Source organism: Sinocyclocheilus anshuiensis, unplaced genomic scaffold, assembly GCF_001515605.1.
Source record: "Sinocyclocheilus anshuiensis isolate Anshui unplaced genomic scaffold, SAMN03320099.WGS_v1.1 scaffold1082, whole genome shotgun sequence".
Lineage (NCBI taxonomy): Eukaryota > Metazoa > Chordata > Actinopteri > Cypriniformes > Cyprinidae > Sinocyclocheilus > Sinocyclocheilus anshuiensis.
The window spans coordinates 924685-934310 of NW_015542379.1; positions in this window are offsets into that span (position 1 = coordinate 924685).

The following is a 9626-nucleotide window of genomic DNA, read 5'->3' on the forward strand; positions in this document are numbered from 1 at the left end:
AAAATCTCCTTTAAAGTTGTCCAAATGAAGTTCTTAGCAATGCATATTACTAATCAAAAATTAAGTTTGATATATTTACAGTAGGAAATTTACAACATATCTTCATGGAACATGATCTTTACTTAATGTCCTAATGATTTTTGGCATGAAAGAAAAATCTTGACCCATACAATGTATTGTTGGCTATTGCTACAAATATACCCCAGCGACTTAAGACTGCTTTTGTGCTCCAGGGTCACATATAGTTTTCTCAGAACCTCTGCATTAGCTAAATACATAACTAAATAAAGGCACACATGAATAAATAAGCACTTAAAAAGGACAAAAGAAACAACATTTTGCCATTCTTGTACATGTTTATCTCTCGTTCACAGTAGAATGCAAAATAAATAAATAATTCGACGAATGAGGGAATTAACAGAGCAGTACATTTCATATCTTTGTACAAAAATGTTCACTGTACAAAAGACTAGAACGGCTTATTATAACGGCTTCATTTTCAACACTAGCTCACTCGTCCACAACCAGGGGACTTAATACTTATAAGCAAGGTAAGCGACTGCTTAGGGCCCCGGAGAATCAGGGGGCCCCATCTGATATTGGCTAAACATATTTGCAGCGTTGAGCAGTGTAGCCAATCACAGACATATCTGTTGATTTCTTGAACGCAATGACTAAAAGTGTTTACGTTAGAATCCACTCACCCAGTTTTTGTCAATTGCTGAGTTCTGCAAGCTCGCAAAACGTGTAGATACGATGCAAATGAGAGATTAATCGTGCAGTGTAGCGAGCGTATTAACAGAATGTGATGAGAACTCAATGAACTCAAATGAGTGACAGCTTTTAGTGATTATAGAGGGAGCACACTTTGCGCATATTGTAGGCTGTATAATACTGACTGTCTCAGAACAGAGATATTCACCTCAGTAAAGAAAGTATTGTGTTTTAAGTCAATTTTATTTGTCTTGATGTTTCAAAGTGAGTCTCTTGTGTGCTTTTCCTAGGCGTGCCGACGTGAACTGCTGCGCACTCGTATAAATGCACGAATGCGATGGCAGGAAATTTTTGCTTAATAATGCAATGCTTCCATATGCCTTCAGAACACTTGGAATATGGAATGAGTTGCATGGGATAATCTTATGTTTGTAAAAAGACTGAAAAAGTTTACAATTTATAAAATGGTGCAAACATTTTATTTTTTCGTTTTTGATAATGTCTTCCTTTGTGATCCCCCCCCCAAAAAATAAAAATAATAATAATAATAATAATGCAGCCTAATATGGCTTTAGAACAGCATCAGGTTGACTAATTATGTACTGGTTGCCAGTGTTGGGAAGGTTAGTTTGGAAATGTAATAGGTTACAGATTACAAGTTACACTATTTAAAATGTAATAAGTAGTGTAACTATTTCAATTACTTTATTAAAGTAATGTAACTGATTACATTTTTTGGATTACTTTTTTCAAACATGTAAAGCAGGCAGGGTTAACCTTACATTATGACTCAACACTGATTACTGTCAGACTTTAAAAATCATTTTAAAATTAAGATTATAATAATTTAATAATTTCAAAGCACAGCCACCACAAAATCAGACATTAGCACCTCTTTTTACTTTGAGATCGTTCTGAGGTTAACAAGAAAGCATAGCTATATAATACTGGTTTTGTGATCAAATCTTTGCATAGCTATGGAGGGAAACACTGCATCTAACAATGCCTTGGAAAAAAACAGTTAATCTTAAAAAAATAAAGCATATTCATAAACCCAAATAGGAAATAAAACAGGTGTCGAATAAGCATGTGTCCTAAACTTCTGAAACATTGGCGTCTTATATTTTAGAGCAGTCAATGCAATTTATGAAATAAGTAAATTAAATCTGTGTGTGTGTGTGTGTGTGTGAGAGAGAGAGTGTGTGTGTGTGTGAGAGAGAGAGAGTGTGTGTGTGTGTGTGTGTGTGTGTGTGAAAAATTCAAATGTAACCCCCTTCATAATTGTTAACATTTTCAGAAGTAACTAATTTAATGACTTTATTTTCTGATTTTTTCTCAGTAACTGTAACTAATTACAGTTACATTTATTTTGAAATTAAATTCTGTAATTCCGTTACATGTAACTGAATGTCAACAGATGCGCTTCTATTTCAGGACGAGGAGAGAGATTGACTTACACACTTCTGATGATGAGGTCTCCACAGTTCAACACCTTTACAGAGTTCTCTATATCTTAATGAACCGATCAAATGAACAACCTGGCGTGCGGTATACTGCTGAGATATATTTAGCTGACTTAGCAGGGTTCTTATCTACAATCAAATATTAAAACCATGGAAAATGTAAAGAAATAAAGAAAAACAGTGTCAAAAATTGTAATTGAGTTTACTTTCATTTAAGGTTTTAGTAATTTTGTTTGTGCTTTTGTCATTTTTATTCGTTTTCTCTTTTTAAAACTTTTTTCTATATAGTTTGTATGCATTTTATTTTAGTTTCAGTATTTGTTATTTTAGTACATCAAGTTAAACTAAATGAAAATGAGAAATAATGCCTTGTCAACTGAAATTATATACATACATTCATTTAGTTAGTTGGGGTTTTGTTAACTGTAATAGCCCTTCTTAAAGCAAAATTAATGTTAACTGAAATACAAAATAATAATAATAATAAGTTTATTTCAGTTATATTTTATTTCAAGAAACAAAAAGTTTTTAATTGTTTCATGGTTTTAGTTTAAGTTTTATTTAACTATCATAACCTTGATTAAAACAATTATTGTCAATTGAAATAAAAATAACAATTAAATACAATTAAATAAACCTAAAATAAACTCAAAATAATATTAAACTTAAAACTGGTTTTCAAGACAATATTTCTAATTTTTCAGTTAGCTTAAGAATATTTTTTTTTCAGTGTATTTATGTATATTTATTTATTTAACTAAAAAAAAAATGAAAATGTTTACTTGACAACGAGCTGAAATAAAAAAACTATATATATTTCAAGTGACACACATTGTTTTATAGTTTTAGTTGGGGTTTTGTTAACTATAATAGCTCTGCTTAAAACAAAATGAATGTTAACTAAAATAAAATAAAATGTTTTTTTTTTCATCTACTTTCCAAGGCAACATTTCTCATTTTAAATTAGTTTAACTTAAAGTACTAAAAATAATAAATAAAAACAAATACAAACAATATAGACATTAAAAATAATAATAATATAAAAACAACAAAATTACTCAACTTTACAAACAAACCAAAAATACAAATTAATATAAACATATAATCTAATTCAAGAGAGTATATTAGTGATACTAAAATAACACTGTGTCTTACAGGCTAGTTTTCTGCAACTACACACAGGATGTTTGTCTCTAAAGGAAGCCTGATCTGGCAGCGTTTGCCCTCATTCTGGCTCGCCACCAAAGTGCTGTATATCGCAAGCTGTTTGTTAGAAAAAATGAACGTATTGCACCACACCACATGCCATGCTGTCAATCAGCAAATGTGGCAAAGCTTGGTCAGCATGTGTCCGTTTTAAAGATGCAATCAATCTCGCTCTCGTGGTCCCACTAGAGTTCATTACCAGCAAAACACATTTCATTGCCAGCAGTTACTGCTACACACTTTATTGATGTTCATTTGATAAATTAAACACTCAAACCATGTGGACCAGGACCTCGTAGAAAAGAAAAATCACCTCTGTGTTGGGAAAAAAACTCAGTTGTTTCTGCAAGACAGCGATGAGATTGAAGGGAGATTATTGGTGAAGTATCTCACTTCTTGAGGAAACCCATACGGACATATAATACATGACATGTATTGTCCTATATCAACAGTGATATTGCCAATATATGTTATTTATAAGGTGATATATAGTTTTCACATACAGTACATACAATTTCTAGGTAGATGCAAATATTTAACATATTTAAGTTTATATGACATTATATGTAGCAACCATATATATCAATATATACATAGGCCTATATATATATATATATATATATATATATATATATATGTGTGTGTGTGTGTGTGTGTGAGTGTGTGTGTGTGTGTGTGTGTGTGATAATATTAATGTTTAATAGGTTTCTTATGTTTTTACTTCACATGACTATATAGTTCACATATGGATATTTAACATATGCGCATATATTACATTTGCATATAGAAGTCTATATAGATATGTGTCCCCCCTAGAGCTTCATAAAAAAATTAAAAAATTAAAAACTAATAATATCTCAAAGTGTCTGCAATCAGAACTCCACATTAATTGTATCAGTCTGTGTTCATATGTCAGCAATGGTCTCATTTGTGTCCATTTTATTTCTCATAAGGCATTTATGGATAAATCAGAGACAAAGTGAAACAATTAAACATATCTGAGAACTCATATGTCTCCTAAAAGTGTCATGTTTGCAATACTGTGCTGTAATACAACCCAACAACAATTTCTGTCACAAAAAACAGACAATGTTCCGAAGATGTTATTATTATTATTATTATTTTTTTTTTGTATTTCCAAATAACAGCCAAACAGAGTTTGATGAAGTCAGGAATCCTTTTTTCTCTCTCACACATACAGAGAAATGACTAAACGTACATTGAGTTTCATATCAAGCACTGGCAGACGTGAATGTAATCCATCAGGCTGTATCTCAGTGTGTGCCTCTTTCAGACACACAGACAGAAGAAGAAGAAGCAGTCGCTCGCTTTGGCCAGGAATCCACAGAGACGCCAGGAGTATTTGATTGTATAAGGCAGCAGAATTATTGTTCTTTTCACATGGGAAATAATGGGAGAAAATATGACTTTCTTGAAAGTCTGCAAAGAAACTATAAGTCATTAGTTTCAATCGCAAAAACTTTAACTTGACTGGACTTGACTTACCAAGCGTTGTCAGGTTTTAGGTTAACATTTCACAAAAGCACTTAAGCTGCATGAAGTCTACCAGTGCTAAAACGTTGTTCATTTTCAAATAATACAAATAAATGTTAACTGCATAAAGTGCATGAATAAATTTGTAAATGCATGCATAAATAAATACATAAATGCATGCATAAATGAATGAATTAACCCAAAAGTGCAAACACAAATGCTTACATTGCATTGCAGCAACATCCACAGACTTAAGAAAAACCCTAAAAGAACCCAAAGCAAACTTCCTAAGGTAAGACGAATAAATGAAGAGACTCTTTTAGTGTAGACAACGCATTAATCCTTGAGCAAACTCATTAGCAGCACATTAGAGCCGAGCGTTCAGCATTTATATGGGTGTGCTCCAGTTGGCATCGTGCCTCTGGTTACGTGCTCCTCTGAAGTGTGTGCCAGCCACGGATAAGGAGGTTATAATGAAGCAAAACGCTGGATAAATGGGCCAAAGATGACAGAAGAGTACATGGACACACTTTCTTCTGCAGGGTAAGTGGAAGAAGTGAGTTCAGCGGTACAGAGAGGGAAGAACGGCTGTGGTCTGGAGGAAGTGACACCGTGGCCCAGTTCTTTTGTGGCTGAGCTCTTCTGTGAGGCTCCAGGAAACCGTGAACAACACCACCACCAAACAACACAGTGACGCTAAGAGGCTTGAATATGGCCCAACCGTTCCTAAATGCAGAAAACTCCAGCAGTGCAAAGACCATTCAATTTGCATTCATTTAACTTTCCTGGAATAGAGAGAGAGATAAAGAAAGAAAGAAAGAAAGAAAGAAAGAAAGAAAGAAAGAAAGAAAGAAAAATAAATGCATACATGCATGCATAAATAAATAAATACATAAATAGGTACATGTATAAGATAAAGTGCATATTTAAAGTGATGCCACTGTTCATCTTTTCTTTTACTCACATTTGAGCTTTTTTGATGTTCAGTTCAGCCTTAAAAATGATTTTTTTCCCCAATGTCCCAATTCATATGGGGTGACATGAACTGTGATTTATAATAGTTAGTTACAAAAAAAAGAAAAAGAAAAGTAAAGGAAAAAATAAACAAAGAAAGAATGAAAGAATAAAATAACTTATAAAACCGTTCCTGTTTATATGTTTTTCTTAAATCAGAATAAAAAAAAATTAAAATAAAAGTGTTAATAAATAAATGCATGCTTAATGCATCAAGAATAAACAAATAAATAAATGAATAAAGAAAGAAAGAAAGAAAGAAAGAAAGAAAGAAAGAAAGAAAGAAAGAGAAAGAAAGAAAGAAAGAAATTTAAAGAAAGTAAAAGAAAGAAAGAAAGAATAAAATAACTTATAAAACCTTTCCTGTTTACGTTTTCTAAAATCAGAATAAAAAAAAATAAATAAATAAATAAATAAATGTGTTAATAAATAAATGCATGCATAACACCTCAACAAACAAACAAATAAAATAATAAATAAAGAAATAAATAAAGAAATAAAAGTGTTAATAAATAAATGCACACATAACACATCAACAAACAAACAAATAAAATAATAAATAAATAAATAAATAAATAAATAAATAAATAAATAAATGCACACATAACACATCAACAAACAAACAAATAAATAAATAAATAAATAAACATATAAATAAATAAATAAATAAATAAAAGTGTTAATAAATAAATGCACACATAACACATCAACAAACAAACAAATAAATAAATAAATAAATAAACATATAAATAAATAAATAAATAAATAAATAAATAAATAAATAAATAAATAAATAAATAAATAAATAAATAAATAAATAAATAAATAAATAAATAAATAAAGAAATAAATAAATAAATAAAAGTGTTAATAAATAAATGCATGCATAACACATTAACAAACAAATAAATAAACAAATGAACAAATACATAAATAAATAAATCGTGCATATTTCAGGTGCTCTCACTGTAGCGCACGACAGTTGCAGTTTGTAAACTCAATATAACACTAGTGGACTCCTGCCATCTGCTGGCTGTTTACCGCCACTGCATCACACAGCGAGGGCAAATAAGCTGTAGCAGAAATCATTTTCAGGCCAATTAAGGTCAGACTATTAGCATGTGTCGAGAGAGATAGGGCAGGGATGAAGGAACTCCCACGGCCTATGAAGAGCTGTGCTTTAACTGAACCTCCTCCAGACAGACGAGAGACCAGCTCCAAACAAACTCATCTGATCATCTGCAATCAATTCATCAACTCCCTTAATGAACAGAGTCCCTGTGGCCTTCCCACAATCCCACACTGAGAGCAGCTCCGCTCTCATTTCTATCTTCCCCATATTTCACATTTTTCCCTGTCACTTTTCTCTCTCTCTCTGATTCCCTCGCTCTCTATCTCTCTTTTTATCTCCATCAATTCTTCTGCTGCTATTACCCATCGTGTCTTACTATCGCTCTCTCTCGTTTCTCCCCTTCTGTCACTCGCTCTCCAGTTTTCCAGGAAGCTCAGCAGACGATGCACACTCTTACAGCTTGTGGAAGGAACCGCACATGCTTCACAGACTCAAGCTGTGGAGGAAAAGCAGAGACACTAAGAGACGAAAACAAGCTGAAGTGAACTGGAGGCCATCGGGTTTTGTGATATATCTGCAGCAGAACCCCATAGTCACACTGCTGTGAGATATACTGTAATTATGAGATACATAACATACGGTATAGAAGAAGACAAAATACACGCTTTCTATGCAAAAATGCATTAATTAAATCAAGTGCAAACCAAAAATAATGCATTTACTGTAAATGAATATAAATGCATTAAATGCATACATCAGTGTAAATAAAGACTTTTATAATGTTACATCTTTCTATTTCTGCTGAACTCTATTTATCAAAGGATCCTGAAATAAATGTATCACGGTTTCCACAAAAATATTGTTATTACATTGAATTAAATGTATAGTTATAGAGCAAATATAGAAGTATAGGATTCTGCAATGTCTATTTTAAAAATCATATTTGTATTAAATCTCTGCATTGTTACAAAGATGGCTCTAGTTCTTATCTGAACGTGCGGGAGAAACATTACTAAATTCGGCCAAAGAAAACTTGTTAAAATCGACATTTTTCTATATTAATTTGTGCATTTTCCAAATGTTTATTAAAAGTGCAAAAAACATTAACAAAAATCCGAAAAGAAGTCACTATTTAACTTTTTTTGGGCAGCATGTACGGTTCTAATTTCAATTTTGGTTTTCAGCATAGCATTTAAAAATACAATAACCGTTATTTTTATTTATTAATTGTTTTCCGTCATGGTTAAAAAACGAAAAACGAATGGACGCAAAAGTACACGGACCGTAATGTTACAGCTTTCTATTTCTGTTGATCTTTCAATTCCTCAAAGAATCCTGAAATAAAATGTATCACGGCTTCCACAAAAATATTGGGCAGCACAGCTGTTCTCAACATTGATAATAATCAGAAATGTTTCTTGAGCAGCAAATCAGCATATTATTATGATTTCTGAAGATCATGTGACACTGAAGACTGGAGTAATGATGCTGAAAATACAGCTGCGCATCACAGAAATACATTACAGTTTAACAGATATTCACATAGAAAACAGTTATTTTAAATTCAAATAACATTTCACAATATTTCGTTTTTTTTTTTTTTTTAATCAAATAAATGCAGCCTTGGTGAGCAAAAGAGACTTCTGTCAAAAAAACAAAGTCTTGATCTGGAACACAAAACCAGTCATACGGGTACATTTTTTGAGATTGAGATTAATACATAATCTGTATTCAAGCTGAATAAATAAGCTTTCCATTGATGTATGGTTTGTTAGGATAGGACAATATTTGGCTGAGAAATTTAAGGATGGCACATATTTTAAACATGTTTTTCCATGTTTATGCTGTTTTATGAAATAAATAAGACAGTGTTAGAAAGCAATAGGGGTTGCAGGCACAATGTGCGTGTCACGGAAACGGGTGTGTGGAGGCAGGCAGGACGACGAGGACGATAAGGATTCCAATAATGACATTTATTGTAGACACAACAAGGCAGGTTCAGGTAGGTGAGACACACACTCGGGGTAACATTAACAATAACCGCCAATGCTCAGACAGACAGGAACTAATATGTGGTGGATAATTAGTGGCAGACAGGTGAGCACAATGAGGGTAATTAATGATTAGTACGGGCTAAACCAACACAAAGGGAAGAAACCACAACAAACAGTCCACAGGGGCGTTACAGTACTCCCCCCTCACGGAAGGTGCGTCCTCGCACCGTAGAAACAGAGGGAGGGGCGGAGGGGGACTAGGAGGAGGATTGTCTAACGGCGGCGAAGCAGGTGGTGGAGGAGCCCGAGGCGGAGATTCGGGAGGCCATAGCGGAACAGGGGACTCGGGTTGCCATGGCGGATCAGGGCGCTCAGGAGGCCATGGCGGAACAGGGGGCTCAGGTTGCCATGGCGGATCAAGGGGCTCAGGAGGCCATGACGGAACAGGGGGCACAGGTTGCCATGGTGGAGCCGGGGACTCAGGAGCCCTCCGTGGGCTTAACGGGGAAACAGGAGCCCTCCGTGGGCTTAACGGGGAAACAGGAGCCCTCCGTGGGCTTAACGGGGAAACAGGAGCCCTCCGTGGGCTTAACGGGGAAACAGGAGCCCTCCGTGGGCTTAACGGGGAAACAGGAGCCCTCCGTGGGCTTAACGGGGAAACAGGAGCCCT